This window comes from Lynx rufus, unplaced genomic scaffold (assembly GCF_022079265.1).
Source record: "Lynx rufus isolate CCGP_SWC_20201006 ecotype Redwood Valley unplaced genomic scaffold, mLynRuf1.p SCAF_4, whole genome shotgun sequence".
Classification (NCBI taxonomy): domain Eukaryota; kingdom Metazoa; phylum Chordata; class Mammalia; order Carnivora; family Felidae; genus Lynx; species Lynx rufus.
Genome location: NW_025814856.1, coordinates 124233908 through 124254537, shown reverse-complemented (window position 1 = coordinate 124254537; position 20630 = coordinate 124233908). Strand labels below are relative to the sequence as shown.

The following is a 20630-nucleotide window of genomic DNA, read 5'->3' as shown; positions in this document are numbered from 1 at the left end:
TGTCTATGTCAGACAGACGCCTGTAAAGTTGGTTTCACCACAGCAAGCTCTCAAGGGGTTTGGGGAATTGAGTCCATTTGGCTAATTATTCTTGATCTTTCTTTCTCTCTCTCTCTCTCTCTCTCTCTCTCACATGCACACACAGTTTGAACATAAAATTAGAACTAATGAGAATGAGGTATGGCAGCTTAAAGTCATTTGTCTTGTTCTTGCTTTGGGTATGTATTTCATCTCACAGAGACAGGAATTTGAATTGTAAGCTAGCTACTCTTGGGTGACCTAAAATGTGAATACCTGTCCCAAGATAAAACAATCAACACCCTGCTTCCAACATTCCCTATTAGAAATTACTCACTTTAATTCCTATGCTTTATTCCTTGCTCTCCTACTCACTCTACTTATCAACATCTATAATAGTGAGTGATAATTTTAGTCGCTTTGCTTGAAGAATAATATTTGGTTGCAGATCCATGAACGGCCGTTGAGCCTTTGGCCGAGTGGAAAAAGCAGGCTGAGGCAAGAGCAGACTACTTAGGGCAGTTTTTGTAGAGGATGTGTGAAGTAAGGGCAAAGAGGGAAAGTGAGGAGCTTCCAAAGTAGGTCTCCAAGTAGGGAGACTTGTTGGGGTGATGACTTGGTGCTGAGCCTCTCCACTCCTCTGTTTCCATTTCCATGGAATCTTCACTAAAATACCCATGACTAGCAAATTTGTCATGAAATCAGCCTGGTTTGGAGTGTTCCAAAGTGCTGAGGCCCTGAGTGTAGGGTATAGCAGAAACTGCCCTGGGAGATACACATTATCTGGGTGCCATGGGTAATGTTTGTGGTAAGAACTCCAGCGGTATAATTAGTAGAAATTGGTGCTCACACAATGTGCCTCTACACTCTTTGAGAAGAGCGCTCCTCTCTTCTTCTGTGAGCAGGCCAAAGGGATTGGATTCATCAAGGACCAGGTTCTTGGAGAGTGGAGAATAATGGGAGAGGGAGGGATAATGGGTAGGTTGGGAATAGGAGATGGAGCCACTGTTGCTTGTGTAATCTTTATTTAAAAAATTTTTTTTAACATTTATTTTTGAGAGACAGAGCACGAGCAGGGGAGGGGCAGAGAGAGGGAGACACAGAACCCGAAGCAGGCTCCAGGCTCTGAGATGTCAGCACAGAGCCTGATGCAGGGTTCGAACCCATGAACTGGGGAGATCATGACCTGAGCCAAAGTCAGACACCCAACTGACTGAGCCACCCAGGCGCCCCATGTTGCTTGTGTAATCTTTAAAAGAAAGCTGATTTTTTTGGAGGCAACCAGAAGCCCCAAGTTTGGTTTAAGCTAATCATGGAATCTCTCTCTCTCTCTCTCTCTTTTTTGCTAGTGATGCAGTTTAGAGAACTGGGCATAGGACCTGGTTCTGGCCAGTGAGATGTAAAGGGGGCTGAGTTCTAGGGTACAGTTTTCCTCCCTAATAAAAGAGAGATCTGTACAGAGAGGGCCCTTTCCCACTGGTCCTCTTCCTTTCTGCTTGGATTGCTATCGTGTGAGGTTGCAATACTTGGAGTTTCGGCAGCCATCTTGTGATGCCAAGAAGAAGGTCAATACAATGGCAGAGAGGCTGAGAAACCTTGGAACCACCAATCTCCAGACATTTTGTTAGGTAAGATGAATAAATATGCTTGTGGTTAAGCTACTGTTGATCAAGTTTTCCATTATGTGCATTGGATACAGAACCCAAGTATTCCCCCCGACTTTTGTCATGGGCTAGATGAAATTGGATGCTTTGGTGTCCTCATCTTGGAGCTTCCAAGTTGCAACCAGAGGCAGCTGCGGAATTGAGGTAGTGCCCTGGGGTTGGGAAGGGTTTGCTCTCCTTGCTAGGCAGCATACTGGGGTCAGGTCTCTACAGAGCTGGTGCCAATGTTCACTTTGGCACTTGCTTGCTTCTTCTCTCTCTCTCCGGGCTTCCTTTACCTTCATCTACACCCTTCCTTTCTTTCTGTAAGAACTGCATCTGCCTGTGGGGGCAGCAGCTCCTAGCCTAGAGAGAGAACCCTGAAGCAGCTCATGCTCCGGTGAGACTTGGGTGTGTCCCACTTTGTGTCTGGGATCCTTTCAACCTAGACAAGGCCCCACAATGTCCCCGTAGCTCATGGGCATAGATGCAGTACACCACAGGCAACTGCCTTGGGTCACTTCAGAGGAATGTTCCATTGTTGTGTCATCTGGCCCCTTCTTCCACTCCATGACGGTACTTAAGCTCCAGTACAAGTTCTAGCTACAGCCTTACTTAAAGGGGAAGTCATTTAACCTATTTATGTCGCAGTTTCCACATTGCCAGATAATTATACCTATATTTAATTGTTATTGTGGAGACCAGGGGAGGTGGAAATGTCCTGTTCTCAGCCGGGCATTGCTGCTTCTCCTATTTTGACCCCCTGTACAGGTTAGGTTGCCACTGGACTCCCTGCTGGGACCCAGCCCCCTCCTCATACCCTTGACCTGTGACTCATCCCCTGTTTTTCAGGCCATGGCTGGATAGTTTGTTGAGATCCTAGTTCTATTCTGAATGAATGGCTCTTTAGATAAACTGGCAAAAAAGTTCTCTAAAAGTTAAAAAAATAGAATAAATGCACACAGATCCAAAACAATTCTGTCATTTTCAAAATGCTGCAGATTTGATAAATGGTGGGAGTTTGGCATAGCACAGTGGGTAAGAACATGCGTGGGTCTGAGTCAGAAAGACCTAGATTTGAACTTGCATAAACTTGGACAGGTAGCTGAACCTCGCTGAACTTGTTCCTTGACCATAAAATGGGATTAATACTATGCTGACCTTGCTGTGTCGTAGTGATGACGTGAGATGACGTGTGCTAATGTGTTAATATTTGCTGTGGGCACGCACTTTATGCACAGCCAGCATCGTACAAATGAAGAACTTAAAGCGTAGTATAGGTGAGATAATCCCCCAGCATCGTGCAGCCGGTGAATCACGGCACTGGGCTTTGAACCTAGGATCTCTGTCACCAGAGGTTCTGCTGTAAACCATAAGTGAAGTGCCTCATCAACATCACCCAGCACATAGGAAGAGCTGAAGAAAGAATACCTTTGATTATTATTGTTTATAAATGCATATTAAGTCTGAAGTATCATTAGATGAATTTGTTTAAAATTCCTTAAAATGCTCCAAAGTTGGTAAAAGTAAGAATAATGCAAGCTGCAAGAGCACTGAAGAGTGTTAAAACTAAGTGTTAAACCTTAGTTTTAGTTTAAAATGTAATTTGTGGGGCGCCTGGGTGGCTCAGACGGTTAAGCATCCGGATGACTTCGGCTCAGGTCATGATCTCACGGTGGCTGTGAGTTCAAGCCGCGCGTCGGGCTCTGTGTTGACAGCTCAGAGACTGGAGCCTGCCTTGGGTTCTGCGTCCCCTTCTCTCTCTGCCCCTTCCCTGCTTGTGCTCTCTCTCTCTCTTTCTCTCAAAAACAAATAAACACAAAAAAATTAAAAAATGTAATTTGTAATCATCTGTAAATTATTTTAGACATATTGGGGAGAGTCCCACCTCCTATGGTCAGATGTGGCCTGCCTGCTTGTTGTTGTGTATACCACTTTTTCATAGTCTCCCTATTACCGTGTCACCGTGTCACTGTTTTTGCCTTCCTGCCGGGCCCCACTCATGCCCATGATGGAGGCTTCTAGACAGGCCCTGGGTGATGGGCTCCTCTCCCTGGCTGCTCTCTCCCAGGGCTGGTCACAGGGCCTGGCTCCTACGGGCTGCATGTAACACCCCACCTGGTTTCGTTTGTCCCACTTTTGAGTTTCTGTTCTAATGCACATGTGCATGAATCTTAGTTTGCAGTTTTGAGAGCCAGTCTCTAATAAGCGAGTTTATTACGTGTAATTGTTAACTACTTCCCAGGCAGTAGCCCATTTAATTTGCACAATGAGATAGATACTATTATTAATTCTAATCTTAATATAGACCTTCAAACTCTTTGTTTAAAATTAAAAAAATCTAGCTAGAGTCATAGGTTTTAAATAGCTTGTGCATGTGGAAGAAAATGAAAGTGCCATTAACTTTTTCTCCTGGCTTAAAGAAAATTTACAAATATTTATACTTCCCAGAAAACAAAGCTATCAATTTAGGTATCATCACCAAGGCAATACATTATTAGGAAAGACCAAGTGAAATTACAGACTTCAAGAAGTGAAAGCTTGGGGCGCCTGGGTGGCGCAGTCGGCTGAGCGTCCGACTTCAGCCAGGTCACGATCTCGCGCTCCGTGAGTTCGAGCCCCGCGTCGGGCTCTGTGCTGACAGCTCAGAGCCTGGAGCCTGTTTCCGATTCTGTGTCTCCCTCTCTCTCTGCCCCTCCCCCGTTCATGCTCTGTCTCTCTCTGTCTCAAAAATAAATAAACTTAAGAAAAAAAAAATTAAAAAAAAAAAAAAAAGAAGTGAAAGCTTACTTTCACAGTCTAGCTGTGTTAGAAGACTCCTTTGTTAGAAAAGCCATTTGCAAGGGCAATTTTGTGACATAGGCTCTTCGTTGCTTTTCTGAAGCTGGAGGGGTGGCCTATCTCGTGGAGATTTCTTTCATCAGCTGCTGGGAGGGCATTTGGTTTTCACAGCCGTGCCTGGTATTTTTCATTAGTTGGTACTGAGAGACATAAGGGCTGGCCTGAGAAGCCCAGAACCTACATTGAGGAGAGGAAAAGGGTACAATAGGATTATTGACACCTTTATAGATGAGACCTTTTATTTAACTCTTGTTACGTTGTCCAGTTTGAGAGTGCCATCTGCTTCCTGCTTTACCCCAACTGATGAAAGACATGTAATGTTATTATCTCTATTTTGCAGATGAAAATAATGAAGGTCAGAGAAACGTTATGTAATTTTCCCAGGGTTTCATTGGTGTACACGATGAGAACTAGGGAACAAACCAACATCTGTCTATTCCAAAGCTCAGCTTACTACTATGCTGTGCTTTGTTAATGAGCTTGAGGAGACTCAAAAGCTGGAGCTGTGGGACGAGTTACATGAACTTTATTGTTTACGCTTTTACACGAGTATGCAGAGGCAGAGACAGGTGCTGTGAGGTACACTATATCATTGGCCCTGATTCTTTCTCCTCCCTGTGCTGGGGGCCTACTTCCCTGCCTTCTTGACTTGGATTTGGCCATCTGACTTGCTCTGGCCAATAGAATGAGTCAGAAGTGATGGATACCATTGATAAAACTCTGTGAGCACAGCAGGACTTGTAAGATCCAAGAAAGACAGATGAGTGGAGGAACCTGAAGTACAACAGGGAGGGAGAACCAGGCTACAGGTGGAAAATTGGGAGTTCTGCCTAATCGGATTGGGAAAGAGGGATATAATAATTGGGGTATAATAATTGCTACTTGACTGGTGCCATTCAATATTCAAGAATATGTTTCTAAAAAAATCAACAAACTGGTTGTGGGAAGATGTTGCATCTTAGTTTAATCTATTTTTTATAGAGTTTTCATTCTTCTGGTTTGTAAGAGTATAAGTAACAGTGAATCAAAGAAATCCTATTGTGAGGATTTAAATTTAAAAACACATTAACAGGGGGGCCTGGGTGGCTTAGTTGGTTAGGCGTCCGACTTTGGCTCAGGTCATGATCTTATGGTATGTGAGTTTGAGCCCCGCATTGGGCTCTGTGCTGACAGCTCCGAGCCTGGAGCCTGCTTTGGATTCTGTGTCTCCTTCTCGCTCTGCCCCGCCTCCACCTGTACTCTGTTTCTCTCTGTCTCTCGAAAATAAATAAATGTAAAAAAAAATTTTAAAACACATTAAGAAATTCCATGAATTTATCTTTTTGCTGGGTAGGCTTTGAGAACATTGTCTTAAATGTCAGCAGGACATATCTAAAAACAATTTCCTAAATCTAAGAGCCTGGCACTGCCTTTGAAGGTGGTGGAGTCTCTTTGGGAAGGTTATATGTCAACAGCTCTTTGTAGACAAGTTTTAATTCCATCTCTACAAGACATAAGGGATAGACTGCCTTCCTTATAGATTTTGTATGTGCCTCCTTTCCCACAATGTAGGGCAGTGACGATGTCATCTTTATCTTTTATTCCTGGCATCTGATGTGGTTCCTGGCATATAGCTCGTGGTTGTGCAACGTTTGTGGCACTGAAGAGAACTTTAGCCTTTTGCATTTGAGAGACTAATATACAAACAACGATGAGACCATATATAAAAATACAACTTGGACCAGTTGTCTGCAGCAACCAGTCCAGGAAGCCAAACGATAACTCTTGTAGCAACTGGCCCCAAATTACCCGGACTTGATTAATAGCTGACAGCTTCCTTACTTTTTGTCCCCACTTCTAACTTGGGACCAACTGGAGAAAGCCAAATATGCTGCCCTAGCCAATCACGTGGGATACTCTGTTTCTTGTTAGTCTGCTTACAGCTTGTGCATGCCAACAGCCTCCAGTCAAGGCACGGCCAGAACCATCCCCTTTTCCTACTATAAAGCTTTACCATTCCTCTGCCTGCCTTTCGTCTCTCCAAGTGGAAGTCATGGTAGAGATGCCTTTGCTATAGCAAGCCCTGAATTAATTGCCTTTGTTTTTTCTCATTTGGGTGCTCTTCGTTTATTTTCACACATTTGGAGCAACTGCTTCATTTAATGAATTGAAATAGGAAGAGTTAAACTATTTTAGCTAAATGCAACAAAAATTTATTGCATGCCGGGGCGCCTGGGTGGCGCAGTCGGTTAAGCGTCCGACTTCAGCCAGGTCACGATCTCGCGGTCCCGGAGTTCGAGCCCCGCGTCAGGCTCTGGGCTGATGGCTCAGAGCCTGGAGCCTGCTTCCGATTCTGTGTCTCCCTCTCTCTCTGCCCCTCCCCCGTTCATGCTCTGTCTCTCTCTGTCCCAAAAATAAATAAAAACGTTGAAAAAAAAATTTTTTAAAAAAATTTATTGCATGCCTAGTATATGCCAGGTGCTAGGTGTTTCCTATGTAAAAAGAAAATGGTTATTATAATAATTTTTATCTAATAATTTCTAAAGTTTAGAAAATTAAAAATCATAATTAAAAGTTAAGAAATAGTTAACAATTTTAGTACAATAATCAATGTTTTTTTGTGACTTTGTGAAAAATTTAGACTGATTTATCATTTATTAAGTTATTTTATTTTATTTTATTTTTTTATATGCCATTTTTATTTTTATTTTTATTATTTTATATATATATATATGAAATTTATTGACAAATTGGTTTCCATACAACACCCAGTGCTCATCCCAAAAGGTGTATTAAGTTATTTTATATTAAGATCTACTATAATAGAAATACATGGGTAGGAACAAACCCCAAATCACTTGAAATCTTACTTGCTTTTGGGTCCAAAATACAAGTTGCAATGCTAAATCTGTGAAAGAAACTATATCCTGGACATGATGACCACTACCCTTTAGTAAACTTTTTCCATAAATGGCTAGATAGTGAATATTTTTGGCTTTGTGGGCCATATAGTCTCTGTCAAAAGACTCAACTCTGCTGTTGAATGCAAAAGCAAATATAGATAATATGTAAATGAGTATTGTTCTATTCTGATAAAACTTTATTTGTGGACTCTGAAATTTGAATTTCATGTACTTTTTATATTTTTTAATTTTATTTTTTTCAATATTTATTTTTGAGGAAGAGAGAGAGAGACAGAGTGTGAGGGGAAGAGGGGCAGAGAGAGAAAGGGAGACACAGAATCTGAAGCAGGCTCCGGGCTCTGAGCTGTGAGCACAGGGCCCAATGCGGGACTTGAACTCAACAAACCGCAAGATTGTGATCTGAGCCGAAGTTGGATATCTAACGGACTGAGCCATTTAGGTGCCCCTCATATTTTTATTTTTAAAATTCATTTATTTATTTTGAGAGACAGAGCGAGCAGGGGAGGGGCAGAGAGAGAAGGAGAGAGAGAATCCCTAGCAGGCTCTGCATTGTCAGCACAGAGCCCAATGTGGGGCTTGATCTCACAAACTGAGATCATGACCTTAGCTGAAGTTGGACACTTAACTGACTGAAATATCCTTCTTCTTTTAATTTTTTCCCAACCATTTAAAAAGTATAAAAAACATTCTTAGCTCACAGGCCACATAAAAACAGATGACAGGCCAGATTTGGGTCTGGGCCATCATTTGCCTTATATCATAAAGATACACTGAATTTCTTTTAACTTAATAGGATACAGAAGATATTAAGATTAATCATTCGTTTCCCCATGTATTCCTACTATGATTTTATATGTCTTTATATATGGTATATGTTATAAGGTATCTGTCTCTCTTAGTATGGATTGATTTATATACATACACACATTTCATATAAAATTAAAAATTATTTTCACATACATATGTTTCATGTAATATTAAGTATAATTAAAAATATCATCATAATGTTTTCCTCTATCCTTTGGTTTCCTTTAGAATTGTGTTTCCTGTTTCTTATTTAGACTCTGGCTCAAAGTTGGGTGGGGATAAAACAGAATTATCAGCCCAGCACATGCAGATGTCCTTTGAAGTCTGAGGGAATTACAGACATTAGGTTTCCTTTTCTAGCTTTATTTCCTACTATAGGGTAGTGACAAATAAGAGCAATTGAAACACTCTTGCTAATAGCCTTTAGATTTTGGTTATATGGCCTTTGGCAAAAATGCAACCACAGAAAAACCCATGGGTTTTTTTTTTTTTTTTTTGCAAATTGGTGGCATACTTGCCTCTCTCTCTCTCTCTCTCTCTCTTTTAATGTTTTTTAAGAGCTCACTTTCTTAATTTATTTTTAAATTTTTTTTCTTTTTTTAAATTTACATCCAAATTCGCATATAGTGCCACAATGATTTCAGGAGTAGATTCCTTAGTGCCCCTTACCCATTTAGCCCATCCCCCCTCCCACAACCCCTCCAGTAACCCTCAGTTTGTTCTCCATATTTATGAGTCTCTTCTATTTTGTCCCCCTCCTTGTTTTTATATTATTTTTGTTTCCCTTCTCTTATGTTCGTCTGCCTTGTCTCTTAAAGTCCTCATATGAGTGAAGTCATATGATTTTTGTCTTCTCTGACTGACTAATTTCACTTAGCATAATACCCTCCAGTTCTATCCACGTCGTTGCAAATGACAAGATTTCATTCTTTTTGATTGCCGAGTAATACTCCATTTTGTGTGTGTGTGTGTGTGTGTGTGTGTGTGTGTGTGTGTATACCACATCTTTTTTATCCATTCATCCATGGATGGACATTTAGGCTTTTTCCATACTTTGGCTATTGTTGTTAGTGTTGCTATAAACATTGGGGTGCACGTGCCCCTTCGAAACAGCATCCCTGTATCCCTTGGATAAATACCTAGGAGTGCAATTGCTGAATCGTAGGGTAGTTCTATTTTTAGTTTTTTGAAGAACCTCCATACTGTTTTCCAGAGTGGCTGCACCAGCTTGCATTCCTAGCCTCTCTCTCTTTACCTCTGTCTTTGACAGACACCTTTAATCTTTTACTGTACTCTTTCTTGCTCCGCATGGATATGGCTCCATATTCCTGCTAAACACAGTGCTGCAGGCAGCCACCATCAGTCAAATGCAGGCATACTAAATGAAACTGTTTTGCCGTGTCTGCTTTATTTTTGTCTCAATCTTAAATTTTTTTTTTAATGATTACTTATTTTTGAGAGAGAGAGAAAGATAGAGCTTGAGCAGGGGAGGGGCAGAGAGAGAGACACACACAGAATCCGAAGCAGGCTCCAGGCTCTGAGCTGTCAGCACAGAGCCCCACACAGGGCTAGGACCCGTGAACCACAAGAGCATGACCTGAGCTGAAGTCGGACACTTAGCCGACTGAGCCACCCAGGCGCCCCTATTTTTGTCTCAATCTTGATCTAACAAAAGCTCAGTTGTTACAGTTTATCATGTGAAGAATAGGGGAAGACGCTGGGAAAGAAGAAGCTGGGAAGGAAGACTCTTGTCACTTTACAGATTTGGTCTTTTATATTCAGATCATGAAATCTAGTGTGTTCTTTTGTTTGTGTTTTGTAGGGTTTTTTTTTTTTTAATGTTTTATTGTTTACTTTTGAGAGAGAGACACACACACACACAGCACAAGCAGGGAAGGGGCAGAGAGAGAGGGAGACACAGAGTCAGAAGCAGGCTCTAGGCTCTGAGCTGTGAGCACAGAGACTGATGCGGGGCTCACACTCACAAACCATGAGATCATGACCTGAGCCCAAGTTGGACACTTAATTGACTAAACCACCCAGGTGCCCCTGTAGGTTTTTTTTTTTTTTTTTTTTTTTTAAATTCTTGGAAGTAGTTCCTTTCAATTTAATTTAACACAACTGGGGCAAAACATGAAATTAAATAGGAGTAGATTAAACATTCTGCATTTAGGTTCAAAGGCCCATGTACCAAGTGGGGGAAGCAGATTCCACAAAACAGGCCTGAGGTACGAGACATAACATTCTCAGAGCACGTTGTGGAAGGTCCAGGGTCTGCCACATACATCATAGGAAGGGACAATTCCAAAGTGTTCTATCCCGAGGAGACCACATCTGGATCATGGTCTTCAGCCTGGGAATTCAATTTTAAGAAAAACATTAAACAAAATAAACCCCACAACAACTAGAAGGTATTAGAAGGAGCACAATGGAGGAAAGCAAAGGGCCTGAACAGCCTGTCATATGGGGAAGAGCTGGTGAAGTGGAAAACAGTTGGCTTGAGTAAGAGAAGTCTGATGGAGCACAATGGCTGTCTTCTATATTTACAATTTTATCACCTAGAAGAAGGCACAGATTTGGTATTGCTCTGAAAGTCTTTGTTTCTTTCTTCTCAATAACTGAATTTAATAAAAACTGTGGTAAAATATGCATCAAATTTACCATCTTAGTCCATTAGAAGTATACAATTCAATGGTATTAAATACATTCACGTGGTTGTGCACCCAATCTCCAGAACTTTTTTATCTGGCCAAACTGAAACAACTCCCCATGTCTCCTTCCTCCCGGGCCTTGGCAACTACCATTCTACTTTCTGTTCTATGAGTCTGACTATTCTAGGTTCCTCATACAAGTGAACTTATACGGTATTTGTCTTTTTGTAACTGACTTGTTTCCTTTAGCATAGTGTCCTCAAGGTTCACCCATGTTATAGCAAATGTAAGAATTTCCTTCTTTTTCAAGGCTAAGTAATATTCCATTGCCTATACATACCACATACGTTTTAATCTATTCATCTGTTAATGGTTAGGTTGCTTCCACCTTTTGGCTCTTGTGATTAATGCTATGAACACGGGTGTACAAATATCTCTTTGAGTCCCTGCTTTCAATTTTTTTTTGCGCATATACTCAGAAGTGGGATTGCTGGATCAAATGTAATCCTATGTTTAACTGTCTGAGGAGCTGCCATACTGTTTTTTAGAGCAGCTATACCATTTTACTTCCTACCAACAGTGTACAGGGTTCCAATTTTTTCACATCTTTATCAGTACTTGTTATTTTCTGTTAGTTTTATTTGTTTTTGTTTTTAATGTTTATTTATTGAGAGAGAGAGAGAGAGAACGGGGGGAGAGGCAGAGAAAGAGGGAGAGAGAGAATCCCAAGCAGACTCAATGCTCAGCCCAGAGCCCAACAAGGGACTCAGTCTCACTACCGGCTACGGGATCACGACCTGAACTGAAATGCTATTCAAAATAAATTGAATATCTAGTCCCCAAACAAATCTAAGCAATGGTAAATTTTAATGTGTTTTTACCGATCACACAGACTCCTAAAACCTCAGCAGGGTGACCTTCCTCCTTCCCACAATAAACCTTTCCATTAGAAAATCTAGAGCAAAGGACAGGCCATAACTAGCCTGCCCCCTGCTTTTGTATAGTCCTAGAGCTAAGAATGATTTTTACATTTTTCAATGGTTAGGGGAAAAAAATCAGAAGAAGAATATTTTGTGACAAGTGAAAATTATATGAAACTCAAATTCTAGTATCCATAAATAAGGTTTTGTTGGGACATAGTCGTGCATATACACTTCTGTCTTGTGTATGGTTGCTTTTACAATCCAACTGCAGAGCTGAATAGTGTGACAGCAACTCTATGGCTTACAAAGCCAAAAATATTTACTATTTGGCTCCTTATAGAAAAGTTTGCAGACCTCTGCTCTAGAGAAATGTTTTCCAAAAAATTTGCACTATAATCTGGAGTATGAAATATAACTTATGTCGTGATCTGGGAAATGGACAAATACCACTCATACACACAGAATGAATGAAAAGATTCATGAAACAGTTCTTGACTTTACTTATTGTGATGCCCTCTAATTCTATTCTATTCTATTCCATTCCATATGAATTCATTTCATGACCCAGTGGAGGATTACAACCACAGCTTGAACAGTTCTGCTCTAGACAACAGAATTAAGCACAAAATGAAGTGAGACTGATTTCAGCAAAGTGTTAAGACCAGCTTAAAAAAAACCTTTTTGTTATAGAAAATTTAAAACATAAAAAATAGAGAGAATGGGATAAATAACTCCCATGGACCTATTACCATGCTTCAATAATTACTCACTCATGGCCAGTTTTGTTTCATCTCTATTCCCTCCATGCCTTCACCTGGGTTGTTCTGAAGCAAATCCCAGACCTATCGTTTCATCTGTGAATATTTCAGAAGGTGTCCTTAAAAGATAAGGACTGCTTATAAAAACTTAAGCATAAAATTTATTTAATCTAAAAAACTAATAGGGGCATCTGGGTGGGTCAGTTGGTTAAGCGTCCGACTTTGGCTCAGGTCATGATCTCACGGTTTGTGAATTTGAGCCCCGCATCAGGATCTGTGCTGAGAGCTCAGAGCCTGGAGCCTGCTTGGGATTCTGTCTCATTCACTCTCTGCTCCTCCCCTACTTGTGCTCTTTCTGTCTCTCAAAAATAAATAAACATAAAACAAAAATTTTTTTAAACTGATAGTAGTTCCTAAACACCATCAAATATCCAGATAGTTTTCATATTTTCCCGGTTGTCACATGAAGTTTTTTGGTAACAGTTTGCTTGAATCAAGATCCAAATAAAGTTCATACATTACAATTGTTTGATATGCTTTTCAAATAGCTTTTATGTATAAGATTCTCCTCCACCTCTACTTCCAATGTACTGGTTGAAGAAATTAGTTGTTTGTCCTGTAAAATTTCAGAGTCTGGACTTTGCTGATTGTAACTCTATGTTGTCATTTACCATGATCCTCTATCCCTTGTATTTCCAATAAATTGGTAGTAGATCTAGAGATCTGGTCAGATTCAGGTTTGATTTTTTGGCAAGACAACTTCTAGGTGGTGCTGTGAACTTACACCAGGAGGCATTGACTATTTGTTGGTCTTGTCTTTCTTGTGATATTAGGGGCCATTAAAGATTATTGCCTAGAAATATTGATAAGAACAACTTTTTTTTTTTTAAGGTTTATTTACCTTTTTTAAGGTTTACTTTGCGAGAGACAGAGACAGTGTGAGTGGAGGAGGGGCAGAGAGAGGGAGACGGAGAATCCCAAGCAAGCTCTATACTTTCAGTGAGGAGCCCAGTGCGGGGCTTGAACTCATGAAACCGTGAGATCAGGACCTGAGCCGAAACCAAGAGTCGGAGGCTTAACTGACTGAGCTGCCCAGACATCCCAGGAAGAACAGCTTTTTAAAACATTTGTGCTGCTTAATTGGTAAGTAGACTGTCTCAGAAAGCAATAATAAGAGCAAATTTATCAATTCTCCTTTGGCTAATCTGTAACATTGACTGTATTTCAAACAACATCTCATCTTTATAGGAGATGCTGAAAAGGTAAATCTAGAAAAAAATTTGTATAAGAAAATCCAAGGAGATTTTAGAAAGTGTTCTTAAAACTTACTACAAAGTTGCAGTGAATAAACTATTTACATGAGCAGGCTAGTAGATTAATACTTATTCCATGTTATTTTTATGAAAGTGAAAAATGGAAACAATGTAAATGACCAACATTAGAGTAGAGGCTAAATAAGTTATAGTGATGTCAAGGAATGAACAAATATATTGCAGACATTTCAAGTCACATTTTATTTTATTTTATTTTTTTTAATTTTTTTTTTCAACGTTTTTATTTATTTTTGGGACAGAGAGAGACAGAGCATGAATGGGGGAGGGGCAGAGAGAGAGGGAGACACAGAATCGGAAACAGGCTCCAGGCTCTGAGCCATCAGCCCAGAGCCTGACGCGGGGCTCGAACTCACGGACCGCGAGATCGTGACCTGGCTGAAGTCGGACGCTTAACCGACTGCGCCACCCAGGCGCCCCAAGTCACATTTTATGACAAATGTAAATTAAATAAGATGATGATGTATTAAGGGAGAAAATCTGGTCCCAGGGTAGTATATAATATATGATCCTAATTTTGTAAAACATGGATATAATGGACTGGGTATTTATGATTAGATGGGTTTTTATGATTGGGAGACACTATTCCAAAAATAATATAGATTATGTCTTAGGTATCATCCTATGTAATACCACTAAAATAATCAACATAAACTTCACTTGTGTTTTAATAGCAAAAGGAAGATAAAGTGTGGTGGGGTTATGAGTGGTTTAAATTTTATTTTTTATGCTTTTTTGTAGTTTCCAAATTTTATCCCATGAAAATGTATCATTTTAATAATCACTGAAAGAATATATTATAAAAAGAAATGAACTCTCTATTACTGAGATATTAATTAGGTGCCATAAGTTTTAATTTTACTTTTTTTTTTTTTTGGCAGAGCCCTATAGAAGGAACTCCTACACTGGATGGTAAGTTGGAAAAGATAGATGGCCCAAAGATCCAACTTAAATTTTCTTTTTGCTTTTTACAGTAGACAGAACATTTGTTGGAGTCAGAAGACATGAAAGCCAGAACTGGACTTGTGTCTATTCTTACCCCCACTTAGGTTTGGGCCATCCATTTCAGCTTTTAAATTTTTATTTTGTTTGGATATAGAATAGGGTGGATAATATATTTAACCTTTCTAATTTCCCAGGATACGACAAAGGCAAATGAAACAGTGGAATTAGTGGGAAAACATCCTGTGTGTCATTGTTTTTAAGAACAATACTTGCCATGTTTATTCCTGTATTGTACCCAGAGGCTTAGCAATGCCGTCACAGCGCCAGGGCTCCACATCCCAACCCTTCTCTGGCTCTCAGATTTCCCTGGAGCAGGTCATCCTCTGTGTTTTCAAGGTTGAGTTATAGGAGTTTTTCCTTTTACTTGCCAATGCCTGTGGTACAGCTCAGGTTTCCAGCATTGTATTATATTCCCATAGTCCCCAGCCCTGGGCAGAAGCCATGTTTAATCCTGTTTGGCTGACCATAACAAGCTGTTGGTACCCAATCAATGTTAAAGGAGCCTGACTGAATCGCTTCTTTGCTCCTGTGTGTTCTGACTTGACCTGAAATCATTCAGTCTCATGAGTTGGGGTCTTTTCTGGAGCCCTCTGAAGTTCCTTGAGAATTGTTTAGACCTCCTCAGCAGAGAGCAGTTAAAATAAGGTAGACGACAAGACTTCTGTGAAGCTGGTGAAAATGTTAACTGCGTTGTGTTGGGATGAGACAGTGGTTGGGGTGGAAGATTTGGGCTCTGCTGCCACTAACAAGCCGCCAGCTCTAGTTTCCCCAACATGACCAAGAAGGAGGCTAGACTCGGGGATCTTTAAGGTTCCTTGGGGGCTGTTGTCTGTGTAGAGCTGCTAATTCCAATTTAATGATCTAGGTTCCAGTCTGGCCTCTGCAGGGTATTCAGGAAATCATTTTACATTTCTGAGCCTCAGTGTTCTCATCTGTAAGATGAGGATAATAATACTTGTAAGATTGTGGTAAAGATTAAATGAGACAGGCACCTGGGTAGCTCAGTTGATTAAGCGCCTGACTTCAGCTCAGGTCATGATCTCACAGTTCGTGAGTTCAAGCCCCACGCCAGGCTCTGTGCTGACAGCTCGGAATCTGGAGCCTGCTTCGGATTCTGTGTCTCCCTCTCTCTGACCCTCCCCTGCTCGTACTCTGTCTCTCTCTGTCTCAAAAATAAATAAAACATTTAAAAAAATAAAAAAAAAAAGATTAAATGAGACAAACCATATATATTATCTAGGGCTGTGTCTAGTGCCCTGTGGGTTCTCAAAATATTCTTGCCTGTCCTCTTCCTTTACTCAAACAGGGGTAAATGAATCTCAAAAAAACCCTTTAGCTAACTAAGGCTTGGAGTACTCTCTAATAGGGATACTTCTATTCTTTTTTTTTTTTTAATTTTTTTTTCAACGTTTATTTATTTTTGGGACAGAGAGACAGAGCATGAACGGGCAAGGGGCAGAGGGAGAGGGAGACACAGAATCGGAAGCAGGCTCCAGGCTCTGAGCCATCAGCCCAGAGCCCGACGCGGGGCTCAAACTCCCGGACGGCGAGATCGTGACCTGGCTGAAGTCGGACGCTTAACCGACTGCGCCACCCAGGCGCCCTGGGATACTTCTATTCTACAAGGGATTCTTAAAGATGGTGTCAACGAAAACAAATCTGAACTTAGTAAGGAGAGGCTTTATTTGAAGGATTGTTGCAAGGGGGAGAGACTATTTTAATTGGGAGAATGCCCTGACCATGAGATCTGCAAGTGTCTAAAGAGTTAGGCAAAAAGGGGTCTCCTTTCATAGAAAGGAGTAAACAAAGCCAAAAAGAACTGCATGTGATGAAGTGGGATGAAGGGATTACAGGATCAGATAGCAGATCAGGGAATATTTTACCCTGAGGCCATCCTGTTCTCAGGGGGGCTTTGTGCTGGCTCAGGCTGAGGTTGGTCAAAGTTCAGGGGCCTGGAGGAAGGAGATAAGCTTAACTAAAGTTTGGTTAACAATCATTATATCCAGTTGATCAATGGGGATGAAATAGTTCAGCTAATCATTTATGAGGCAAAGAATGGAAGTTTGGAGGGAGGGTCAGTGTCCTAGCTTTGTCATAGATAAACAAAGGAGCATCCTTGAGTCTTACCTAAGTCATTTGATGAAGGGTGGTTTTTGTAGTAAGCTGTTTTCCAGAACATCATAGGGCAGGGGACTTCTCAACCTTCATGACTTTCCAGGAGTACAGGGCTCAGGTAATATTCAACGTTGTCAGTGGTAAAACTTTCAGGATCCAAAGGCACCCAGTTGGTGACATCTTTGCAGGATGTTGACGGGTAAGTCAGAAGGTCTTTCCAATGCCCCTCAGTGAACACTTTGCTGAGCACCCACTGGTGGAAATCTGGAGGGAGCTCTCCTGTTCTTGATGGATGAGGTCAGAGGCCTGGAAGAAGAAAGGCAAGGGCCATGAGAATGTCACCAATAGCTAGCACATTCTCTAACATTTTCCTCTAAACTCTAGCTGACCGTACACAGCTGCATTTTTTGAAATGCAAGTGGAAAAGTGAGGATTATTTCAGTTTTCCAAGCTCATTTCTTCCCACTGACAAGAGAACTGGGAGATTCTGGCTATCAGCAGAAATGTCAACAACCAAGCCCAGTTGATCTCAACACGCTCCAAGAAAAGGGTTTGCATGTGCATGTGTGTGTGTGCGTGTGTGTGTGTGTGTGTCCTGGGGCAAGGCCTGGATCGGCTAGTATGGAACAGGGGACTCTGGGGGCTTAGGGTAGCAGCTCTTTATCATCCCATTCAGAAATATTATGTTTATGTACTTTCACAATAGGTAGAGCCAAGTGGAATATGTCACACAGTCTAAGTCCAGAACATCTTACCTCTTTCTGTGCCCATCTTTATATTATTCCTAATGATGACTATGTCAGGTTTGCAAAGAAATCAAGTCAAGGTGCAAGAATAGGAAATGTCTACCCGGGGAGCTCCCTTTCTAAAAAGTCTTTTGCCCAGAGTGAGCATTTATACCAGGCTCTATTAATTCATCAGGTGAGCAAGGAAATAATGAAAAGTGATTAAAATTATTTATTTATTAAAAAATTTTTTTAATGTTTATTTATTTTTGAATAAACATTTTATAAATGTTTATTTATTTTATGTTTGTTTATTTATTTTAATATTTATATATTATAAATATATAATTATTTATATATTTTGAATGAGAGTGGGTTAGGGGCAGAGAGAGAGGGAGACACAGAATCCGAAGCAGGCTCCAGGCTCCGAGCTGGCAGTACAGAGCCCGACGCGGGGCTCGAACTCACGGACCGTGAGATCATGACCTGGGCCGAAGTTGGATGCTCAACCCACTGAGCCACCCAGGTGCCCCAAAGTGATTAAAATTATTAAGCAATTAATATAGCCATACAGATACCTGGATAGGTGGACCCTGTTGCATTCCTTTTGCCTGCTCTGAGAGGATGGGCTCTCTCTCAGAGATGTTGGCTGAGGTGAGAGGACACGGCATCATCCTTATATGGTAAGTGGATCACAAGTGTGTGTGGTGTGTGTTCCCTTAAATGGCAGAGGGCGGTGTAATGTTAGCTCAGGACCTATGATTTCTGCTTCTGCCCGCCTCACAGGAAATAATGCCAAGGACAGAGGGATGTGTTGGACCTGCAGCTGTCCCACCCAAGTTAATTCTGACTTGTCTTCTCTAAATACCCTTTGAGTATTTTAAGAACTTTTTTTTTTTTTTCTCTTTTCATCTTGGGGCTTGTTGATCTGGAAGCCACTTCCATGATAATACTACTTTACATATACTTATTTGTATGCCCCTTTACCGATGACAATGTCCAGTGTCATGCTGTCATAGAAAGGGCATTGAATGAGGAGGAAGGTAGTTTGGGTCCCAGGACAGCTGAGGAATCACTGATAAAGTCACTCTTTCTTCACAAACTCCAACCTTAGATATGCTGTGTATCACACAGTTGTTTCGCTTCACAATTCAATGCCTGAAAACCTTTGCAATGGGGAGCAGTGTGGTAGGAGGCTGCATCTAGAAAAAAGAGCCCCCCACACAAGACCCAAACCGACCACTTAACTGGCTGTGTAACCTTGGGCAAGGCCTAAAACCTATCTGGGCAACAGGATTTTAGCTGAAACATAATACCAGGCTGCCCTTCCTGCTTCCAGCGACGTATTAGGCCTCACCACCCTCGCTTTGCAGTCAGAGAAAGGATGGGGCCGGCAGGGTAGGCCTATTAATAGGGCCCCTGGCTGCTCTGGCTTCCCGTCAGGAGAGCCTCCAGAGCCCGCTGGCGCCTGCCTCCGCGCATCCCTGCAGGGAATTAGCAGAGTGGTCTCCCCTTGCACCTCCACCGCCACCTAAGGCCTAACCCTCCCCCCCACCCCCACAGGAAGGGTGGGCGGTAGTGGCTCCCATAGGGGGAGGCGCCCTGGGTGCGGGGCAAGAGCGGAGGCACGCTGGGGAGGGGGATTTACAAGTCTTCTTCAGGGACAGCTTCGAGCCCTACTCCTAGGGAAAACACAACCTAAAAGGGTAGTGATATTGGCTCTAAGAAGAGTAATTGAGAAGGAAACAAATGTAGGCTTCTCTTCCGCCCTCGCTAAATCCTCCATTCTCTCGCGGGACAAAGGAGAACTAGGAGTGTGGAGAGGAGGAGGAAGTACGTGCCAGACTCTTGGCCCCAGGCGAACCAAGGGCAGAAAGTAGAGAAAAAAAGTATCCCTAACTTAATGCCACACGTCTTCCTTCCCCCAACTCTCCAGTAGTCGCCAAACAACCTCTGTACGTCCCCCTCCCTCCAAGTGTCTCCATCCACCCAGGACTGTCGGACAGGCACGGAGACGGCCCGGGTTGTCGTTGGTCCACTTGAGGTGGGCGCGCAGCCCTCTCTTCAGCTTCCTCCTCTTCCTCCACCAGGAGGGGCTGCAACCCGCGGGGTCAGAGGCGGAGCAGAGGCTGGGGGCGCTCCGGCGAGAAGAGGGAGTAACTGTTTGGCAGGCAAGGAGTGTGGGTCTCCCGGGGAGACGTGGCCGCTCACCTGAGCCCAGCTCGGCCCGCTGAGATGGGCTCCTTCTCCTCCGCGCTGGCGCGGTCCCGCAGCGCTGTGGTGCAGTTGGGCTCGTCTTCACCGCAGCTCGAGGAGCCACCGGCTGCTCCCGCTGCTCGAAGAGACCCGTTCGCCTTCCCCAAGACCCGGAGACTAGGACCCGAGCGGGCGGAGACGCCAGACCCGTCGGCAGCCTGGGAGGCTCAGTCCGCCGCGGCGAGCCCGGAAGAGCGCGGGAAGTTAGAGAGTCTGGAGCTGTCCGCGGTGCTGAAGCGTGCAGAGAGTACGTCCCAGCCCTACTTGCCCCGGAGCGGTAGCGCCACGGGTGAGTCTTATCTCGCACAGGGATGTAGGAATCGCAGGGAGCTGCTGCCTGGAGACCTGTGGGGGGCTTCTTACCAGCAGGGGAAGAAATGAAGGCTCTGTTTCTCAACAGGATTTCAATTTCCTTGTTTTCTTGCCCATAACTTTTACAAGTTAAGATTCATTTCTGTCAATAGAGAGTTATTTCAGAAGGACCGTCTTTCACAGGGGTTTAAACAGTAGCAAGCAACGCAGTTTCCGCCATACGGATCCTTTCCCCCAGCTTTGTACTGGCGCTGGCACCAGGCAGCGAGGTCTCCCTTGTTGGCTTGGAAGGATAAGGATAAATGAGGTGCATCTTCCTATCTCCTCCCAGGGGAAATGGGA

The 20630-nt window shown here is 42.4% G+C and overlaps 1 pseudogene; it reads left to right on the top strand.

Moving 5' to 3' along the window:
- The window catches only part of LOC124523448 (ribose-phosphate pyrophosphokinase 2-like), a 35471-nt pseudogene extending 15536 nt beyond the window's left edge, over nucleotides 1–19935 (top strand).
- Nucleotides 19936–20630: the final 695 nt, after the last annotated feature.